General features: G+C 40.0%; 1 protein-coding gene across 3 annotated transcripts in view; it reads right to left on the bottom strand.

Moving 5' to 3' along the window:
- Rassf3 (Ras association domain family member 3) overlaps positions 1–22701 on the bottom strand; it is a 137831-nt gene that overhangs the window by 45907 nt on the left and 69223 nt on the right. The window lies entirely within an intron of this gene.

Below are 22701 nucleotides of genomic sequence, written 5' to 3'. Positions count from 1 at the left end.
GACCAGTGACGAGTCCTTGCTTCCCCAATGTTGAAGAATAACACCAAAGAAGCACGCCGAGGCAAGGTCAGAGTAGAAATTAGAAGTTTATTAAAGGACAGCAGAAAAGACTTCTCCGGAGGAAGAAGGGGACCCAAGAGGTGGAATCCGTGGAAGTGCAGTTGTCTCTCCATTTTATAGTTTCTTTCAGTGATGTAATGTAGGTGGAAAGGCCCGAGGGCTGGGACACAGGTGGACCAAAGAAGTAATCTGGTCAGGAAGGACTTCTGAGTTAGCACCTTCAAGTTTGCTGGGGGCTGTTTATTAACACTTCTTTGGGATGGGCTTTTCTCAGGACTTCATTAACATTCCATGAGTTGTCCTGCGTTTCCCGGAATCATTCTCAGCATGGCCTCCATTTTAGATTTCACTCTTAGACCCGATTTACCTAACTACACTGACTACCTAATTTTAAATCTGGCTTCATTGGTACTCCTACCAGAGAGACACATGGCATTTCTGAATTTATTAAGTCTTTACAAAACTTATTATGCTTTTGAGCCAATCTGATTCAAAACATACCATACTTTTTCTACAGAAAAAAATGTCGTGCACACGCCTAAAATCCTAGCAATTTAGAAGGCTGAGGCAGAAGGATCACAAATTCCAGGACAAACTCAGCAACTTAGTAGGGCCCTGTCTCAAAATAAAAACTAAGAAAGACTGGGGATGTAGCTTAGCGGTAAAGTGCCCCTGAGTTCACAGAAAAAATAATCAATACCTTTTCAGTCACTGAGACTTTATCCTTCCAAAGCCCAAATCCAAGCTTCTCTTATTTATGGTATTCCTATTTAGGGCAGGCCTTGTCTATTCACTCCACCCCCAGGTGCCTACCACTCAAAACCAACTGCAAAAATGAATAAATCAAGAGAATACTATGATCGCTTTTAAATGTATTTATTTTACCTCCTCTGGCTTGCTCTTTGTTCATTTATACACAAGTTGCTACCACTGGCAAGCTGGTCTCCTCACATAAACTTGAGAGCTCCTTACAAGGAGGAAGCAGGAATCCTGTAACAACGCAGTTGTATAACAAAGCTCAGTGCATTGTCCATGCTTAGTAATAATGCAAACATTTGAGCAATCCCAGTGTGCCAATAAGGGTGTGTGTGGCTTACTTTAATTTTTGGAATGCACCCAGGTCCTTTGAATTCCCTTTCCAATCTGAGAGGAATAGAAATATACAGCAATATACAATATACGACTAGTCTCTAGAATGCCTTCATTTCCAAACTGAACAAATTTGAAACAAATTTCCAGTCTACTAATTATAGACTGCTCTTTAAATTACAATAAAGTACACTGAGCTCCCCAACTTCTTTAGAGTTGTGACTCTCATTATAATCATTATAATTTCCACCCACGTTTTACATGCATATTTTCTGGATGACAATGAATATAATCAGTATGGGAATAAGAATGCTAAAAACTCAAAGGGTCCCAGTCATCCAGACCTGGTGTCGCAAATCTGTAATACCAGCTACTCAGGAGTCTGAGGCAAGAGGATCACAAGTTCAAAGCCAGCCTCAAAATGTAAGCAAGATCCTTTCTCAAAACAAAAAATTAAAATGAAAAGGACTGGGGATGTAGCTCAGTGATACAGCACTTGTCTAGTATGCACAGGCACCCAGTCCCCAGTACTGAGAAGCGAAGTGGGGAGGGTGAAGGAAAGATCCTGGGCTTCCACTGAGTGTCCACAGTACATGCGCAATATATACAAAACTATGAATGTAACTTTAAATTTTTCATTGTTACCTTTGATATAACAGGAGACAATCTGCCTATTTCCAATCTCTGACCATCCCCCTTCCCTACATCCTCACCCTCTACCACTGGACTGCAGATTAGTCCATCCGGACTTAATGTAATCATTACCCGATTTCTCCTGCCCTTGGCCCCTCCATCCCACCCAAGCTCCATGCACACAGCATTAAGGGCTCATTCCCATCTCAGTTCACGAGAGTCTCCCTGACCAGACTGTTGCTTCACCTACTCTGCCCCACACTGCCCAATTTCCAATCCTGTTTCCTCTATTTACCAGCCACTACTTAACCTCTCAGCCTCTATGCCAAGAGGACATCTTTCATTCCACTGAACTGGTGTACAAAGAAATCAATCAATACAGGTAACAGGTACAAAATGTGTGCAGTGAGCCATCCTTGTCATCAAGAGCCAGTACACTCTGCTGCTCTTCCATAGCCACTGACAGCAGCTCCTTGTGGCTCTTCATGACTTTCTACTAGGTGCACACTCCTGAGGCAAGGACACATGAGTATTCCTCCTGGAATTCTCAATCAAGCTCAATGCAGGATATAAAGCAGGCACTCAATAAATGTTTGTTGATACCATAAAAGCAGGAGTAATAATCTCTCTTCCACAGCATTCAATCCAAGTGGAAGTTGTACAGACAGCAGCAGGAGTTGGGGAGAAAAAAACCAAATCACTTGCATCGGTACACAAATTCTAGAATGTCCATCCCATTGCTAGAAGTTCCAGAGAATTTAAATAATTTACTTTGTTTAATTAACATTTTGACAGAACAGTTATGTATAGTTATTACCTATACATTTTGAAAAGGAAAGCAGATTTTGTAGTTGATTAAAAGAAATGCCTCACAAAAGTGGCTAAATATAAATTATAGCCAGCTTATTTCCCCCCAAAAGAGAGAAAACCAGTTTAGTTATATTTTTAATCCTTCTGAAAACACTGCTTTAGAATACTATTAAGTACCCATTGGTCTCAAAAACCTGCTGAGTACGAGTCAGGGGGTGTAGATCAGTGGTCCACTGTTTGCCTATCAGCGCAAGGTCCTGGGTAAGATCCCCAGCACCAAAAAAAGAATAAAATACAATGATACTACACTCAAAATTTCATAGGCTGAGACTGTAGCTCAATGATAGAGCACTTGGCTAACACGGGCCAGGCCCTGGGTTCAATCTCCAGTGCTGGGGGGTGGTTTTTTTTTTCTCCCCACATTTGAAGAGTTCTCAAAAACTACAACCAACTAATCCCTGCCAGTATTCTGAAGACTCTTACCAAAATGAAACAAATGGATTTAAGAAATAGACTATAATCTGATAGGAAAAAAAACAAAAAACAAAAACAGCTCTAGTACAATAACAGCATTTTTATTGAAATTTTTCAAACTTATTTTGAACTATTTGGAGGTAGGGGGTATAAATCTACATTTCGTAGATTACATTAATGATCTTTTTCTAAGAAAAAAAAATTTTTAAATATTTATTTCTTGGGTGTAGATGGACTCAACACAATGCCTTTATTTTTATGTGGTGCTGAGGATCGAACCCAGGTCCCGCCAGTGCTAGGCAAGCACTCTACTGCTGAGCCACAATCCCAGCCCCTAAGAAAATTTAAAATATACTCAAATATTATATAAAGTCTACTCTCCCAGTTCATATCCACATTGATACTTATTTCCCTCTTGCTCTTTCAAAGAAATCTCAAACACTTCCAATGTAAGAAAGATGATCTTGCCAGGCATGGGGGCACAAGTCTGTAATCCCAGAGCCTCAGGAGGCCAAGGCAAGAGGATCACAAGTTTGAGGCCAGCCTGGGATGAACTCACAAGATTCTTTTTTTTTTTAATTTTTTAATATTTATTTTTTAGTTTTCAGTGGACACACATCTTTGTTTGTATGTGGTGCTGAGGATCAAACCCCGGGCCGCATGCATGCCAGGCGAGCGCGCTACCGCTTGAGCCACATCCCCAGCCCTACTGAAATTTTAGAAAAAGAACTGGGAATGTAGCTCAGTGGTAGAACACCCTTGGGAGGGAGCGAGGGAGACAGAGAGGGAGGGAGGTGGGGGGGGGTGAGAGGGGGGGGAGAGAGAGGGAGGGAGGGAGGGGGGAGAGAGAGAAAGAGAGGGAGGGAGGGAAAAGAAAAAAGAAAAGAAAAGAAAGAAATAATGATCTCATGCTCCTATCTTTGCCTCTAGTACAACCTCTGTCCTTAGCTTCAGATTCCTAATTCTGGTTGCAGCTAATACTACACAAATGTTCTATGCATAGCCAAATACTGAACTGCCCCACCACCTCACTAAACCTGCTTCTCTTCCTCCTGTTTTATTTCCATGACAGCACATTCCTCCTCCACACCCCCTCCTCCCTCCAACCTCCTTCCTCTCCTAAAAGGTGGCCCATCAGGTGCCATATACCAACTCAACTTCTGGAATCCTCATCTCTCCCATTGCAACTCCCCTATTTCTAGCCCCAATTACATTCCTTTGTGTTACCACAGTAGCCTCCCAAGCAATATCCCTGCCTCTCTTACTCTACACTGCCATAAACTGCTGTTGGTTTCAAAATCATAGGTCTGGCCATATCACTTCTCCATAGACGGCTCCTCCTTACTCAGAAAATAAAATCCAAAGTGGCTGGACTGGCAGGGAGGGCCCTGCCAGCCTCCCTTTCCAGCCCAGTTTCTTACCACACCCATGGGTGATACCCTTTGCTCCAGCCATTACACCAACTAGTTCCCCACACACCCCAGCACAACCTTCTTCTGCCTGGGTGCCTTTGTGGAGTTTCTTCCCAGGCCCCTCTACATACATGTCCACCTCTGACATCGAGGCCTATCCGCCACCAACCCAAATTCCTAGTGCCCATGACCAGATTTGGCTCTCCCCCTGCTGACCATGGATGAACAGTTCCCTTCCACCTGGAGTCCCAACATCTTCCTTCTCAGCACAGAGGAGGCAGACATCTCCTTCAGCACTCCCCATCACTTGGACCCTCACTCCCCTGATTCCTCACCTTTCTCTCCCCTCGGGGTCATCTAATCTGAAAAGAAACAGAAATGATGACAAGACCTCATGTACAAAACTGCACTGACATTAGGACCTCCTCCTTTAATTACAGTCTTTTCCTTGCCAGCCAAGGCTCATGAAGGAGTGGCCTCCACTCCTGTTCTCATGTCCTCCCGCTACTTACCCCTCTACCCTCTATAGTCGGGCTTCGCCCCTCCAGCTCACTGAAGAGCAAGGCACGCTCCCCTCAAGGCCTCCAGCAACCTCCTAAATAAAGGTTCCACCCCCCACACCCCCACCCCATCCTTGGGCTTTTCTGAAACACCTGTCCCAATAACTAAGCTTGTGTTCTTGAGGTAGCCCACATCTCAGCTCCAGGATACCACTCTCTGCCACTTTTCCTCCAGCCTCTCCAACTGCTCCTCTGGTACCTCCATGACATACCCTTCTTTACCTAGCTCTTACATATGGATGTCCCCATGCTTCTGTGTGGCATCCTCCATATTCTGTCCAAAGACCTCTTCTCACTTTTACACACACCTGTCAGGTGACTGTGTCCAAGCCCATATCCTAAAGCTCTGCAGACCAGGTCTACCTTCTAGACAAGATGCCCAGTAAACTTTGATATCCCACAGACATCTCAAAATGCACACCCCAGATTTCCTAATTCAGAATGTACTGGCTGCCTGGTGTGCTCCACACAAGGCCTGCATGTATCCTCCCTTTGAAATCTGTCCTTTCTGCTCTGTTCCCTCTCTCGGTGAAGACTGCCTGTACCCAAGCCAGAACCCATGACACAACCCTCACTCCCCACCACTCTGAGCCCACTCTAACCCTAGCTCTATGCATACAACATATCTCGATACCCATCATTTTAGCAAGCATCTCCCAACACACACTCAATGTTACCAACTCCCCCAATTCTCCAGTACCACCAGCCTGGCCCTACCTTCATTTTCCCCTATTTCACTGCCTTCATTCCAACATAATAACTAAATGGCCACTGAGGACTGTGAAACTCACTCTTGAAATAGACATATAGGTGGAGTGCACATGTCCCAAGAGTGCAAGAAAGAGCTCAGGATTTCCAAGAAGCTTTTTAACTTTAGATCTCTATCTTTTCTGGTAACATAAACTATACACATGGGGGAATCTATAATTTCTATAGTTCGTTCAGTCCACATTTTCCCTTTGATCATGAAAATTGTTAAAAATCAATGAATGCCAAAATGAATGGAATGCTTGTATGTTAATTCAGAGATACTTCAAATGTTTAATAACAATAACATTTAGGGTCTGGGAACTTGGTGCTTTGCTTGCCACAAAACACTAATAAGATTTTAGTACAAATAAACCATTTTCATAGGCCAGGTTTTCAAATTAAAAGAAACACAAAATGTGAGCAGCCACCCTAAGCCAGCCACCTCTTCATATTATCACATCAGTCATCCAAAATGCACCACACAATTTCAGGGGCACTAACTAGGATGTGTTTAATGAAAAGAATAGGAGATGCTAGAAAAAATAATTTCTTATGGCTCTTGTGGCTAAAAACAAAACTTTATACAATAACGTACGTAAGAATACTCATTCTCACTAGAAGAACAACAGGGAACCTCAGACTATTCAGGTCAAAAGAAATGAGTCTATATGCTCCATTCTTTTGGAGTTATAATTATGACATTCCAAATGATCAATGATCTCTTGAATGTTTAAAAGCCCAAATCTGAAGTATTACCTTTCCCCATAGGATGTTGATGAAATATTCCCTAAAGTATACATCAAGTTAAAAACAGAATGAAAGTTTTTTTAAAAGGGGGGGGGAATTTTTTAATATTTATTTTTTAATTTTCGGTGGACACACATCTTTATTTTATTTTTATGTGGTGCTGAGGATCGAACCCAGCGCCCCGTGCATGCCTGGCGAGCGCTACGCTTGAGCCACATCCCCAGCCCCGAATGAAAGTTTTCTAAAAGAATTATTTGGACAAATATGTAATTTTTCTCTTGAAAGGTGATATCTCAAGAATGAATCAAATGGGGGCTGGGAGTGTGGTTCAGTGGTAGGGCACCTGCAAAGCACAGGAGGCCTGGGGTTCAGTCCCCAGCACTAAAAGAAAAAAAAAAGAATCAAGTTAATCATCACACTCACTCTCTTGGCATGCCCTCTATAAGGCAAAGATCTCCAATCTTCAAGATGTCAAACCTTAAACACACTTTAGCAATCAGGACAAGATATTGTAAGAAATGGACCTTGAGCTGGGTGTGGTGGCACAGGCCAGTAATCCCAGCTACTCAGGAAGCAAGAGGATAAACTTAGTGAAAACCTGTCTCAAGGTAAAATAACAAGGGCTGAGGAGGTAGCTGAGTGATAGAGCCCTTGCCTAGCATGTGTGAGGCCCTGTGTTCAATACCCAAAACTGCAAAACAGAAAGAAATGAACCTCGAACTGGGTATTCCAGAACCAGTGAGTGGAGAAGCTAAAAAAGGCACTACAGACAGTGTAGGCAAGGGGATAAAGAGTCTCTGGAAGCCTCATGTTTGGACAAGTTGTATTAGATTGTATTTGGCAATGAACACTGCCATTTCATAATCGGGTTAAATATGCTAAAAGATTTCTAGGGACATTTTACCTGGCAAGGGTAAGTGCAGACCAGTTGGAATAAAAGTGATCTTAGAAGCAAATGAAAGGGGCTAGGGTTGTGGCTCAGTGATAGAGCTCTTGTCTAGCACATATGAGGCACTGGGTTTGATCCTCAGTACCACATACAAACAATCAAGTAAATAAAGTCTTTTTTTTTTTAAGAAGTAAATGAAAAAAGTAAATCTTCCAGGGGCTGGGAATATAGTTATCTTACATGTATGAGGCTCAGGGTTCCAGCCCCAGGACCACCAAAAAAAAAAAAAAAAGTAAATCTTCCACCAAAGGAAATGAACATACTTCCTCACTCCCAAATGACCTCCAAGTGTCACCCTTTCAGGAAGCACAATAATGACTAACCCACCCTCCATGTCCAGACACCCAGATAAGCAGAGGATGCTGGCACATTCATCCTGCCCTAGTGCTGAGGAATGTGGCCCTGCTGGGGGGCTTTTTTAAATAGTTCTCCACACTGTATTCATAATTGCTGCAGCATACAATTAAGTGTTCTCTTTGTCTTGCATGAAACTCACTCTTGTTGGCACTATAGATGAATGAATTAAACACACCACCATGAACCCCTGGAGATCTCATTCCCAAGTCATTACCCTTTTTGAAAAAGAAATAATTCTACATATTCCACTCATTTCTCAAACACCAATGACTAATCAACTCAGGTTTACCCCACCCAAGCAGATAAGGCCTAAGACAGTAGTTTCCAAACTAATTAATTAACATCTCAAAACATTAATGAATGAAATCACACATAGTCATTGTTTTCTTCTCTTAGGTCCATCATAATTCAACTCCAGAATAAATTAACCACTTATCAGAGATCTGGCCAGGGCCTTTGAGGAAGAAACTGTAGCTCCAAATGGTTAAGTAACTCTTCCCAAGTTACTTTACCTGAATGTCTGTCTCACTCACTTGCACATAAATGCAGACTCTATTACCACTGTCTTATTACTCCCCCTGAAACAAATAAGCAACCCTGTTTCACTGCCCTCACCCAAATTCTTTTTTTTTTTTTAATATTTATTTTTTTTTAATTCTTGGTGGACACAACATCTTTGTTTGTATGTGGTGCTGAGGATTGAACCCGGGCCACACGCATGCCAGGCGAGCGCACTACTACTTGAGCCACATCCCCAGCCCCTCACCCAAATTCTTTTTTTTTTTTTTTTTTTTTTTTAATGATGCTGGGGATTGAACCCAGGGCCTTGTGCATGCAAGGCAAGCACTCTACCAACTGAGCTATGTCCCCAGCTCCAACTTCTTTTTCTTGATTACACTTCTGTCGAGTCTGATTGGGTGAAAGCCAGATGGTCAAGTTTCTGGGGGTGGAGAGCTTGACAGCAGAGTGCATCCTTAGCATGCATGAGGCCCCAAGTTCCATCCCCAGCACTGAAAAGTAAAGCCAACAGGTCCATGTCAGTCCCCAGTGCCAGACATCACGCATACATTGAAAATACAGCACCAGTTCAGCACTGCATGATGATGTTTCAGTCAACTATGGACTGAAACCTGTAACAGTGGTCCCATGACTCTAATTCAGCAGGAAAATTTCTATGGCCTAGTAAAGAGGCAGGCTTGGTAACACTGTAGCACAGCTCTGTGCTCCAGTTTATGGTGATGCTGACATAAACAAACCTACTGCACTGCCAGGAGTATTCAAGTATAGCACATTCAGTTATGCACACTATATAATACCTGCTAATGATAACAACCAACTGTTACTACGTTACTGGATTATGTATTTATCATACTATACTTTTAATCATTATTGATTGTACACCTTCTACTTATTTGTAAAAAGTGAACTGTAAAACAGAATGCCATGCTACTCTGGCAGCAGCCTCATACATCTTGTGTTTACTGTACCTCTTGACCACATCAAGAGGCCATGCTGAGTGACTGACCTGTACCTTCTAGGTTGGTGTGAGTACACTCTGATGTCCGTATGATTAAACTGCCTAACAACTCATTTCTCAAAAAGCAGTCCCATGATTGATCAACTCGTGACTATGCAGTGGTGAACCAGAAATGTGACGTGCCTTTGTGAAGTTCATAGGATAATCAGAAACAATTAAAACTAAATTTGTTCGAGTCCCTTGATACAACAATGAGCTGGAATGGCATCTTTCTCCAAAGCATCAGAGAGCTTCATAAATACCAAAATCACTTTAGAATGTAATTTAAACCTGGATATCAATTGTTCAGCTCCTTAAATCACTACTTTGCAGACACATAGAAGAAACAGGGGACATTTTCAACAACTATTTATCAAGTGTCACCTCCTGGTAGGCTTGAGAACTCTTACATGAGACAAGATTAAAAGCAGAAAAAACAATTTTAAGAGTAGTCTCTAAACACACTATGATGCTGTCATATTGGCAATTGTGTAACAATTTATACTCTAGGAATGATTTCCACATACATTATTTTATTTAGTCCCTCTCAAATACTCAAGGAAGCTAATTAAGAACCTTGCTCAAGTTCCTAGAACTGTACCTTCTAGGTTAGTGTAAGTACACTCTGATGTTCGTATGATCCAGAACAAAGAGTCTACCAATTCTAGGTCCACAGACCTCCCTATTGAACAACACTGCCTCAGTAAAAGCTCCTACCAAATTGTTTTATATTAGTAATGCTAATAGCACTACAAAAAAAAGTTGACTTTTATTGAATATATCCTTAATGCCAGCTACTTTCAGTCTTTTTATATGAATTACCTATTTAATAATAATTTACTTACACTATAGCTTAATCAAATTGAAAATTTAAAGGCGATTAAAAATGCTTATAATGGTATTCGGAATTATATAAAGGCAGTTTCAGACAACCAATTTTTTTTGTAAGAAACACATAACCAAAGGAAGGAGATATTGGGGGGTGGAGAATAAACAACCAATTCCAGAAGGATCCCACCAAATTCCACAACTCATCCAGTTTCAGAGTATAAATGAACTCTGAAGAGTTGGCCAGACAGATCACATGACTCACTGAGCTTCTTCAACACCTGCATTCGAGCAGAAGCAAGCTTGTTTTCAAACTGTGAAAGCCAGCAAAGCTGAGATGGACTCTGTGGGTGGGAGACCCAGGGCTGGAAAGGCAGCCACAGTGGGGAAGTGGGTGGGCTCCCTTTGCAGCACATCATGCAGTTTGCATAGATTACCTCATTTGATTTGATCTCATGAAAACAGAAACACCACAGTGACTAAGTCCCTAAACAATGAGCACAAGACCTACTGGAGGAAAAAGGAAAGCCCCCAGGATGTAGCGGAATTTGTCACTCAGTCAAGTGAGCAGCCCTAGGCAAGACTCTGCAGTCAGAATCCAGCAGTCAGAGGCAGAAAAGAGGAAGTTTCAATTTAAAAAGTGCATATAATGTGTGTTAACTGACATATAAACGCTTGGGCAAAAGAACCACATTTTGCTCTTTCAAGTCAGGGTGGCCCCACTTGAAAGGAGAAAGAAGTCAGTGAAGACTTGAGGTGGCCTCAGGCTTGGTCAGGAGGAAACAGCTCCCTTACCAGAAAACAAAGGCACCTGTGATGGGGCAGGCAGTTAGAAAACAAAAATAACCATGGCCAGGAACACTGAAGCTCTTTCTTATCAATTACATTGGGACTTCCAATTCATTTTAGTTAACAAAGCCAAGAGAAACCTATAGTTTCCTCCCTCTCTGGTCTCTTTGACTTTAAGTAGGTAGTTTACTTTAAATCTCTCAACCACTGTCAAAGAGTTTGTAAGTGATCATATACAATGGAACCTTTTAAAAACATAGCAACTGCCAACATTTATTAGTGCTTATTACCTGCCACATTGGCCCCTAGTTTACAGATGGAAGAAACCGAGGCTTAACGATGTACAACTGTTACCGCTGTTGGCGGGTGACGAGTCCTTGCTTCACCAATGTTGAAGAATAACACCAGAGAAGCACACCGAGGAAGGTCAGAGTAGAAAATTCGAAGTTTATTAAAGGACAGCAGAAAAGACTTCTCCCGGAGGAAGAAGGGGACCCAAGAGATGGAATCCGTGGAAGTGCGGTTGTTTCCCCTTTTTATAGTTTTTGGTAATGGAATGTAGGTGGAAAGGCCCGAAGGTTCAGGACACAGGTGGGCCAAAGAAGTAATCTAGGCACTTCCGAGTCAGCATCTTCAAGTTTGCTGTTCAGCATCTTCAAGTTTGCTGTTCGTTAACATTTCTTTGGGATGGGCTATCTTTAAATCTGTTGGGGGCTGTTTCCTGGACTTCATTAACATTTCTTGGGGATGGGCTATCTTCAAATCTGTTGGGGGCTGTTTCCTGGACTTCATTAACATTTCTTGGGGATGGGCTATCTTCAAATCTGTTGGGGGCTGTTTCCTGGACTTCATTAACATTAGGAGAGTTGCTCAACTTTTCCGGAAATTCATTCTCAACATGGCCTCCATTTTAGATTTCATTCGATATTAGACCCCATTTACCTAACTACACTGACTGCCTAATTTTAAATCTGGCTTCACAACTACTCGCCCAAGACAACACAGCCTGCACTGATTCCACCTCCGGCTGCCTGCCCTACATCACTGCTTGCATCAATCAATTCATCAATTAAGAACACATCTATTTTTAGCCCATAACAAATCCAGTTCCCTCCGTCACCAATATTGAGTTTTCATTTTCGGTTTTCATGGCATCCGGCATTGAACCCAGGGCCTTGAGCATGCTAAGAAAGCTCTCTACCACTGAGCTACATTTTAGTTTAAGGCAGGGTCACGCTAAGTTGATGAAAGTGGCCTCAAGTTTGCAAAACTCTTGAATCAGGCTCCAGAATTGCTGGGATTACAGGCATGTGCCACTATGCCTGACTCAATACTGAGTTTTAAGCCCCCACCTCCAAGTGCAGATCTACTTACTGGAATGCCAACTTCAAAACTGTAACAGAACTCCCTCTTCAGAATGGGTCTGAAGTTGATTTGCTGATATTGGTGCTAGGTTTGCCTTTTTGAACAATATTTCTTTCCCCTACATAACCTCCAAAGTCTTCTCCACCAAGTGGCAAGAATAATTATTTGGATATAATTCACAGAACAGATTTCCTCTAACAGACCAACAGGACACCAAGGATCAAACTAAGCATAGCAGTTTTGTGGTGACTGTGCTGCATGACCTATGATGGTTACAGGAAAAGTAAGAAAGCAATTTTCAAACTTCAGAAAGATCTGAAAGGGCAGTACCTTCCTCCTACAGGAACACTGGCAAGAAAAAAGCAACCCACAAGCCTGTTTAAACAAACAGAGAAAGACCTGAAATGGACAAAAGTGATATTATTGTTTCTTTAACCATCTACATAATATTTACATTTTCCCATAGCTGGGAAATTACTCAATGTAGTCAAGTATCCCTAAAAACTCACCTCTCACATGCCATGAAACCTGTATCTGTTTAAGGTTTGACTGATTAAAACTTCTGTGGTTAATTTGTCAAAAAGTTCCACTGAATTAAGGTGATAGGATCATGTGAATTTTAATTTTCCTGGGATGCTCTGCTAATTGTAAAATGGTATAGAATGCTAAATTTCACTTATTGGTATTTTTCTATATAATACATTTAGCTATGTTGTTTTCTAATTTCATAATTTTTTGCTATTTTAAGAACTACATCATATACATGAAAATTTCTATGATCATGCTGACCTTTTTTTTTTTTTTTTTAGTATTGAGAACTGAATCCAGAGCCTGGGGTGCTTTACCACTGAGCTACATCTCCAGTCCTTATTTCTTTTTCTTTCTTTCTTTTTTGTTTTGGTACTGGGGATTGAACTCAGGGGGACTCCCACTGAGCCACATCCCCAGCCCTATTTTGTATTTTATTTAGAGAAGGGTCTCACTGAGTTGCTTAGCCCCTTGCCAGTTGCTGAGGCTAGCTTTGAACTTGCAATCCTCCTGCCTCAGACTCCCCAGGAGCCACTGTGCCTGGCTCCAGCCTTTATTTTGAGACTAGGCCTCACTCAGTTGCCTGGCTGTCTTCAAACTTGAAAATCTTCCTGCCTCGGTCTCCTGAGTTGCTGCGATTACAGATGTGTGCCACAGTGCCCAGTCTGGCAAAATATTTTTGAAAATTCCCCAAAGCAAGCATTTGTTGGAAGTTTTCAAAGTAAACTTGTTTAAGTTGTCTAAGAAAAATGGGGATAGAAAGAGTGGGGAGGTATGCTCAGTGATAGAGTACGAAGATCTGGATTTTATCACCAGCACTGCAAAAAACAAAAAAGTTCACTTGATTAAAAAACAAAAATCCTAGGTCTGGGGTTGTGGCTAGCTTAGTGACAATGTGCTTGTCTAGCATGTGTGAGGCACTGGGTTCAATTCTCAGCACCACATACAAATAAGTAAATAAAATAAAGATCCATCAACAACTAATAAAAATATTTTTTTAAAAAAATCTTAGCTGGGCGTGATGGTACTCGCCTGTAATCCCAGCAACTCAGGAGGCTAAGGCAGGAGGATCACATGTTTGAGGCCAGTCTCAACAACTAAACAAGGCCTTAAGCAACTCAGGGAGACCCTGATTCAAAATAAAAGATAAAAGGCTGGGGATATAAGACAATCCCAAAAACCAAAGGCAGATGCTAACATATATGCTAACATATAACGGAGGAAGTGGTTAGGGAAGAATAGAAGTACTTTGGATTAGACAAAGGGGAATGAAGGGAAGGGAAGGAAAATGGGAATAGGAAAGACAGTAGAAGGAATCAGAAATAAATTTCCTATGTTTGTATATGAATACATGACTAGAGTAACTCCACATTATGTAAAACCACAAGAATGGGACATTATAATTCATTTATGTATATGTCAAAATACATTCTACTGTCATATGTGTAACTAAAAAGAATTTTTAAAAAAATTTTTTTAAGGGCTGGGGATGTGGTTCGCCTACTGGGTTCAATCCTCAGCACCATATAAAAATAAAAAATAAAATAAAGGTATTGTATCCAACCACAACTAAAATAAATAAATAAATAGAGCTGGGATGTAAATTAGTGGTAAAGTGATTCTGGGTGAATACCCAGTACTTATATTTAAAAAAAAAAAAAAAAAAAATCAGGGCAAACAAGAAGTTACACCATGAGATGAAGCAACAATTTTCTGCAGAGGCACCAACAAGCATTTAAGTATCTGGCAACTCCAGATTCCTTTCTACTTGCAATTTTTCAACAAGACGATAAGCCCATAAGTAAACAGTTCTCTTTGCTGGGAGGGATTTTCAGTTTTCCATTCTTTTTTTCAATACCTAGACTACTTATAACTTAGATTCCTCTGATTCTCACTAGAATGGCTGTAAACTAGCCCTAAATGTACTGAAATTCAAAGATAAACAAGACTTACAGTTCCCCTTTCTTACAAGGCTAGTGAAGGCACACCAGCCAACTCCCCACCCTCTCTACTCACAGCACTGCTTTCTTCACAATGCCTGTCCTGCGTGGTAACTACACAAGTAGTAAGTATTTCGCTCCGAGTTTCAGTTATGTCAACCTGAAACACATTTTGAAGTATTTCAAATACCAAAATATGTAATGCCCCTTTGGTACAAACAGTGTAAGTCAGAAAAATAACCTGAAGTTCAGCTGACCACAAAAAGGGGAACATTACCCAGCTAACTATGCACAGGACTCAAGAATAGGCCCTCTCAAGACTTCCCCCTACCTAAGAAACAAGTGGTCAAAGGCCATGCATGACAATGCTCACACAAAGGAAGAGCTCTTAGAAGCACAGAAAAATAATGAAAGGTGCCTTTATTCACTGGAGTTTTTTTAGAACTAAGAGAGTAATGTAACTGAGTAAAAATACAGCCATAAACTGACAATACGTAACAACAGCCATAAAAATGACTACCCTCATACTCAGCAAAATTCCATTTTTGTATATCTATCCTAATATTAATTCATAATGGAAAAGTTTCATGCTCAAGATGTTCACAACAATATTATAGTAGTAAAAATTAGCAACACCAAATTTTCCAATATTTGGGAATAATGCCTATTTAATAAAATACAATGTAGACATCAAAATGAAAACTGAAATCATCCAGTAACATCTCATAATTCGACCAGGTGTGATGGCACAAAAATATCTCATAATTTGACCAGGCATAATATCTTGACCCTATAATCCCAGGTACACAGAAGGCTAAAGCAGGAAGCTCACAAATTCAAGTACAGCCTGGGCAACAGAGGGAGACCCAATCTCATAATAAAAAATATAAAAAGGCTGGGGATATAGCTCAGTGGTAAAGCAGGATTCAAAATTGTCACTACAGTGTTTATCAAAAAATTAGAAACAGGCCAGGTGGGATGGCACACACCTGTAATCCCAAGTAATTGGAAGGCTGAGGCAGGAGGATTATGAGTTCAAAGTCAATCTCAGCAAAAGCAAGGTGATAAGCAACTCTCAGTGAAACCCTGTCTCTAATAAAATACAAAATAGGGCTGGGGATGTGGCTCAGTGGACAAGTGCCCTTGAGTTCAATCCAGGGTACCCTCCTCCCCAAAAAATTATTAAGAAATATAATTACCAAATGGTTTTGCTCACTACTGAATCTCCAGCACCTATCCAGCACATTGTGAATATTCAATAAACACTAGGAAATAAATTTAGAAAAGAACCCCAACCAATCTTACACACACATACACACACACACACACACACACAGCATTAACTTCAGCGGAACACTCTGCTGATTACATTCATTCCAACTCTGTTAAATGTAAGATCTTCTGAAAAAAAAAAAAATCTATTATTCTAGTCTCCAATACCCAAATTTATCCTTTTTCCTCTCTAATAATCTCACTTTGTTTAACATCTGGAAAAAGAACCGATGCTGCCATATATAATTAGTAAATTATTCTTAGCTGAATGAATCATGTAGCAGCAGTTAGCAATTACAGTCCATAAAATGCATATTAAGTTTGCTGTTTTAATACTCTATGAAATAATGAGCTCTATTCTCTCTGTAAACTGAAGGCAGATTTGCACTTAGAATGCCAGCAGGACAGTTTTACCCTATTAGCTCACATTTAAAAAAAAAAAAAGTTCCCCACACAAAAGTTTCACAACCACAAAATGCTGTATGTATGACCCATGATAGTCCAAGAAGAAACCATTCCCAGCAGTAAAGAGAAAGTTCCCCCTTCACAAAGAGCAATTTTTACAGCACACTGGGGGGCACCCCATCCACCGTTCGCCACCCAGATGATGGAGATTCAAACCTATGGCAAGGGCTATCAGCTCTACTTCAGCATGCAGCACTGTCCAAAAGAAATATAATTCAAAACACCTGTATATTTTAAATGTTCCAATAAGCATGTTAAAAAATAGACATGTAAAATTAATTTTATTTAAGCCAGTTTGCCCAAAATAATATCATTTAAACATGCAATCAGTATTTTTAAATTACTGTGATATAGTTTACATTCTTTCTGCCACAGTTAGGTCTTTAAAATCTGATATTTTATACTTACAGCACATCTTAATTCCAACTAGTTACATTTCAAGGACTTGGTAACTACATGTGGCCAGTGACTACTGTATTGGATGGCACAGCTTTAGCATGTTCACTTCTAACTCAGAGCCAACTACAATATTTTTTACATGTATTTCATATGTTATTTATTATGGTTTCTGACATCCTTCCTAGAGCACAGCTCACCTTATCCATTAAAAAGATTTGTCAAGGGCTGGGGATGCAAAGTACGTGCACATGTGAGGTCCTAGGTTCCATCCCCAGCATAAGAAAAAAATAAAAATAATTAACATGGAAACAAAAGCCATTTGACTAGTCAGTAGTAGACAAACCAGAACTATGAAGACAAACATTGGAAATAAACCAAATTTGGTTAATTTTTTTTTTGTTAATTGTGGTCATATTTTGGTTAATTAACCAGAGGTTCAATTAACTCTAATTAACTAAAAAGTGTGATGCATTTTCTATTCTTGAAGACTGTTTCTGTTGAAAGACAGCATCTACTAAATGACTAAATGTGCTACATTTTAGCACAGAAGTAAATATGGAAAGAATGTTTGACAGGGATACCCCTCCATGTTGACATTTCCATCTAAATGGATATACAGCTTGACAATAAAATAGGTATGTTCCTGGCAAACTATAAAAAAGTTCTAAGTTTCCTTGAATACATTAAAGGAGCAAGCTTTTGAAAGAAAAGTTTGAGAGAATTTTGTCTATTTGGCACATCTTTTAAAAAGTATTACTGAATGAGGCTAGGGACTTGGTTTTGTTCACCACTCTATCCCCAGAGCCTAGCACATAGTAAGGCACCTCATAAATTGTTCACTAAAAGAATGAATGACAAGCTTTCTTACAACAAGGGGGAAATATATAGCTAGTAATATATAGTATTAGTAATAACTAGTATATATTGTTAGCTTAACTAATATACATTATTAGTGTAACTAGTAATAGAAAATATATAGCTAGGAATTACATATCATCAATATCATTCAATTTTAAATGACTACCACCTGTAAGATACTGTGACGTTTTATGATCTAGTTTGGAGACGAAGCGTGGGGAATTATGTGCACTTGTATATAAAGAAAAGATAATAGTACCAAGTACTGGAACACTGATCCAAAATAAGCAGGTTTACTGGACATGGTGATACATGCCTATAATCGCAGGTACTGAGGAGGTTGAGGCAGGAGACTCAGAAGTTTGAGGCCAGCCTGGGCAACTTAGGGAAGCCCTGTCTCTAAATAAAAAGGGCTCAGGCATAACTCAGATATTGCCACTCATAACTCATAATGCCACTCCTGGGTTCAACCCCTAGTACTACAAAAAAAAAAAAAAAAGAGCAAATTTTCATTCATTCTCAGCTGAACCTTTCTTTTATGTGCTAAGTAAACATACTAGTCTTCATCTTCATTTTTTAAAAAAAATATTATTGCTATGAAGGGAAAGACAAGAGAGCTTTAACAGAGGGGACAGTGCCTATTTTAGATATGAGGTTCAGGAACACTTCTCTGAGGTGACATTTAAGTTGACACAAGAAGGATAATGGGGGGAAGCAAACTCCAGGCCAAGATCCTGAAAGGAGAATAACTTGGATCCTGAAAGGAACTAAAAGAAAGCTAACATGATTACAGTTCTAGTTATATGCAACTATAACAGTTAGTACAAGCCAGGCTCAGCGACATACACCTGAAATCCCAGCTACTCAAGAGGCTGAGACAAGAAGATTGTTGAGCCCAGGAGTTCGAGGCCAGACTGGGCAACATAGCAAGACACTATCTCAAAAATAAATAACATTAGAGGGTGAACAATCAGCTGGGTCTTGTGACATAGGTAATACTTGTTCAGCTGTGAGAATCAAAACTTCCTACTATACAATATATTTAACTCTTTGTTCAGACAAAGGCACAAACAGGCCACATTAGCCCTGATACTTCATTTAGAAGCTCCTTTGCCTGCAGCTACCATATATTCTACAGTCTTTTCACCATTCCTTATGAAGAAGGTTGTCATGGCTAGCTAATGACCTAGGGCCAAATTAGGAATCAAAAGCAAGCCTCAATCTAGGGCCTTCATCAAAGGGCAGTGAATTATGTTAGTGAAGTGGGGGAAGGCAAGCGCTGAGGCTCGGGGCTAAGAGCTGGTGATCAGACCACACTAGAAAGCATTGGGTCAGCCTCATTTTTTTCTCCCATAAAGAGAATGTTCACAGCATGATAGGCATTGACTGTCAAAGGAAGTCTAAAAAGAATAATGACATTAGTAGATATTTTTAGCCTTTCTTTTCATAAATGTTTTGTGTCACTGCTTTCCAAATAATTCCAAATATTGCAAGTCAGCCGGAAGAAGAAACAGAATACGGAGTGTATTGGTCATACATGAAATTATAAAAGATTGGGAAATAATTTACTTTTGAAATCCAGTTACAGCAATATGCTTTTGTGAGTCCTGCTCATACAAACACAAAATTCCAATGGATTAAGACTATGTAAGAACAGATCAGATCAGACATGCAGACAAAATGTGCAAATCACTTTGCACAAGGCAAAATGGCTGGTAGGAATGTTTATATCCAGTAGCCCAGGGATTAAACATTAGTATAGCCAGGCAAGCGTGGCAGCACAAAACTCAGGAGGCTGAGGCAGGAGGACTACAAATTGGTAGCCAGCCTCAGCAACTTAGTGAGACCCTATCTCAAAATAAAAAGGGCCGGGGATGAGGCTCAGTGGCAGAGCACCCCTGGGTTCAAACACATACACAACACACATACACACACACACACACACACACAAAAGAAATAGAACCAAAACACCTTTGATGCTGTAAACTACTGTTCTTTTGCCCCAATGAGTTACCTTCAAAACTTCCAGTGGAAACATTAATGGGAGGAGTGTGCAACTCATTATTGTTGATTCTCACAATAAGACACGGCCAAATAAAGACCCACAAAACTACTGAAACAATAAGAAGAAGAAAACCCAAAGATCGAATTTAAGGTTTGTTATGAACCACAGGTTTGACTTATTCAAAAATTCCTCAGTATTGCTTTTTACAATTGTCAGAAGACAATTCAAGTTCCTCACTATGTCTGCACTATTCTACTTGTAAAGCAACAACAGCGTCCCATTTTCTTACTCCTATTCACTAGCAAAGGCTCAAGAAGAAAGGTGAACACCTCAGCCAAGAAGTAAGACACGTTTCAACAGTTTATCTTAATAGTTTTGGGCTACCTCTCCTCTTCGGAAATCTGAATGTGTCCTGTTTTTTTAAAGGTAGTTTGATTTTGTCACAAAACCAGAAAAGGCAAATCATAAACTACAGAATCATCAACATTTTGGGATCTGCTTAAAACTATGATTAGGTAGATTCCTAGAAATTAAGTGAATCTACAAACATGAATTATAAACACTGTGATGACAATATGTACACGACAAAGCTGAATTTTAAAAACACTCCTAATTTACATACATCCATATATGCAAAGGGAAAATTTAATTTAAATTTTTTGTGCCAAAAAGTAACAAAAAGAAAAGTGAAATTTGAGTTAGAAAACCCAAATTCCAGTCTTCTAAGTATGGACACTTAGACAATCTCATACCAATACTTCCTCTTGCCCCTCCCCACTGCCCTTCAGGTATTAGGGATTGAATCCAGGGACGTGTTACCAAGAGTTACATCCCCTATCCCTTCTTATTTTTGATTTTGAGACAAGGTCTTGCTAAGTTGCCCAGGCTGGCCTTGAACTTGCAATCCTCCTGCCTCAGCCTCAAGGAGCTGGGATTACAGGTGTGCACCACCTAACTCTGTACAACAACTTCTCTTTCATTAGGTTAATGCTTCAAAGGGTTATTGGGAGAATCATAAGATAGAGTACATTTGAAAAACCATAAAGATCCAATTATTATCAAGTCAGGAAAGCTTTCATTCATTCAACTAGTATTCACTGAACAACTACTCTAGGTCAGGTACTGTTCAGGTCCTGAGGATACAGCTATAATACATGACATTGGAAATGTCACAAAAAGGCATTTTCTTTATATCCTTCAGACAGATTTTTAACCCTTGTTTCCCTCTTTTTTATTTTATTTTATTTTTTAAGAGAACAGGATACAAAAGAAAATGAGGGGGGGGAAATGATGGCATGTTCATTGTCTTTAAGGATTTTGTCCTTGTTGGAGATGGAAAGAAGTTGGGTTACAGTCCCTCTCTTGGCAAAAGAAAGAAATTTCGCATTACCCTCACCCATTCCTCCCAACCATGCATTCACCAAGATATCTTGCATTTTCCAGATATTTTCAAGGGCTCTGGAAACCAAATTTTCCAGCTTTTCCACTAGATGGTCAACAGCTAAAAAATAATCACTACTCTTAATAATAGAAATACTTATTTTTATAATCATAAGTTAATAAAGTGATGACTTATCTGACCTTAAAAAAAATGTTCCACAAGAGTGCGTTATTTCACTTCTTTATTTACAAAACTAGCAGGAACTTGAAACACAGTACCTTCCTTAAGTAAAACAAAATGCCCACTAAAATTCATTTTAGGACCCTTTATCTCCCTGGCAAATAACTCCTCTTACAACGCAGCACCTTGCATGCATTATGCTAGAAGGGGAAATGTACAGGCAATAGAGTTTCAGAATATACATATGAAACTTTTCAAGGCAGGAACTAAGCCTTACTGTTCTGATTCAACACAATCCTTCAAAACACTATTAATGTTACGTTAATTCTAGATGCTCAATAAATAATATTACATGAGCATAATATACATGCTAGGTGACTATTACATAAATTAATGCATTAAACATAAAACCACTATATGGACATAAAGCTAGACAGAAATGCTCCTTACTTGTTAAAGCACCAAAGAATTCTCAAACAATTCCAATCTGGAGATTCTGTCCCTTGCAAAGGAGAATGTCACACACGTGGAGAATCCAAGAGCTGACTAGTTTTCTGGAGATTACTAGCCACCTCTGGAATAGATTTCAAACTAGCACAACAAGCAGTTTCCATGTGTCAAATGGCAACAACAATGTAAGTGAAGAAGATAAAGTGAAGAAGGTAAAGAAAGGATAGGCCAAGAAAAGAAAGAGAAAAGGTTAAAAAAAGAAAAAGAAAAATCCATTTTTCATAAGTGATGGAGAGTAACTTCTGACTTCCAAACTCAGGCAGTTAGCACACTCTCTACTGAAAATAAGAGATCACCCTGGTAAGTAGTGCGCCCTTAAGCCTGTGAAACAATAAAGACCCGAACTATCACCGGGCACTTCATTCACCATTAACCCGATTAATCGCTGTTAACTGAATAAGGGCACTTGACTCCACTCTAGCCCTTCATCGTCCACTCCCCCTTCTTCTGGTTTGGTTAAGAGGCTGAAAAGGCTAGAACTTACGAATCTTGTTAAGAAACTTGACCTTAGAAAGGGGTTCAATAAATTAAAAAGAGAACCTGGCAAGGACACTTTGAACAAATTCCCTCCCTGCCACCCCATCACCTCAAAAAAATAAATAAATAAATAAATAAACACCCATCATCCAGTTCCTGAACGATTTCTCTTGCTTCTAGTCTTTAGGACTGCCTGAAAGAAAGGTCCGAAGCGCGCCTGTTGTTTTTGAAAAGCAACAAGTCTGTTCCATTACAGCCTTCTCTAATCTGATGTGAGCGTGGCCGGGTTGGCCCGGCTCCCAGGGGCAGCAGGCCGCGGGTTCAAGCGCCCTGTCTGGAAAGCCTCC

Source organism: Marmota monax, unplaced genomic scaffold, assembly GCF_021218885.2.
Source record: "Marmota monax isolate L192 unplaced genomic scaffold, Marmota_monax_Labrador192_F-V1.1 WCK01_AAM20220418_F8-fsc00056, whole genome shotgun sequence".
Classification (NCBI taxonomy): Eukaryota; Metazoa; Chordata; class Mammalia; order Rodentia; family Sciuridae; genus Marmota; species Marmota monax.
This window is presented reverse-complemented; position numbering and strand designations above follow the sequence as displayed.